The 790-nt window shown below is 55.6% G+C and overlaps 1 protein-coding gene across 1 annotated transcript in view; it reads right to left on the bottom strand.

Annotated features, from left to right (window-relative positions):
• LPAR1 (lysophosphatidic acid receptor 1) overlaps window positions 1-540 on the bottom strand; it is a 218,814-nt gene extending 218,274 nt beyond the window's left edge. The window contains exon 1 of the mRNA XM_019517042.1: window positions 520-540. The gene's annotated coding sequence lies outside the window, so the exon portion shown is untranslated. The remainder of the gene's footprint in view (window positions 1-519) is intronic.
• Window positions 541-790: the final 250 nt, after the last annotated feature.

Below are 790 nucleotides of genomic sequence, written 5' to 3'. Positions count from 1 at the left end.
GCCCCCGCCCGCACCACCCCTCAGCCAGGGCGCTCCCGGCTCCTGCGCGGGCGGCACCTCCGCTGCTGACACCGCCCGGCGCGAGCCGCCGCCGCCGCCGCCTCCAGCCGGGAGAGCAAAGGGTTTCCTGGCGGACACCGAGAAAAAGCTGCCGCTGGCTGCGTCGGAGCTCAGAGCCGGGGAGCAGGGTTGATATGTAACTCTTACCGTTGCTTTCTATGTCCAGCCCCGTTCTCCAGATTTCTCGTTCCTGCCCTCCAGCTTTTCCATGTATTGTACCACACACCCACCCACCCCCTTTGGTTAGTATTGGCCTACTTGCCACTCTCTCTATTTTGGTTAGTGTATAAGATGCAAATCTACCATGCCTCCTATTTGACTTCAGACTAAGGCAACTAACTACCTCTCTTCCTCTAATCTTCTGCCACAGCCTCTTTCAGTGCCATCCATCTCCCTGCTGTTCCCCTTTGTGACAGCATGAAATCCTGATCTCCCTTCCCGCCCCTCTCTGAGCCTTACTTTGTGCGATTCACACTCAGACAGTTGCTTCCTCTTGTGCTGTAAAACCATGGTTTTCTTACCTGGGATCTTTTGACCCTAGCTGACACCCTGCCCCTGGGGCAGGGAGCTGGACTCGATGATGTCATGAGGTCCCTTCCAGCCCTCATGTCTATGAAGTCTATGAAATGTGTCTGGTCACACCAGTTCCCTTGGCGTTATGAATCCCTTGAATCCCTTTCATTCCTAGTGCATTCCAGTTCCTTCCCCAGCAACAAAGATGCCACCTGCC

This window comes from Gavialis gangeticus, unplaced genomic scaffold (assembly GCF_001723915.1).
Source record: "Gavialis gangeticus isolate Ggan-Ray unplaced genomic scaffold, GavGan_comp1, whole genome shotgun sequence".
Taxonomy (NCBI): Eukaryota; Metazoa; Chordata; order Crocodylia; family Gavialidae; genus Gavialis; species Gavialis gangeticus.
This window is presented reverse-complemented; position numbering and strand designations above follow the sequence as displayed.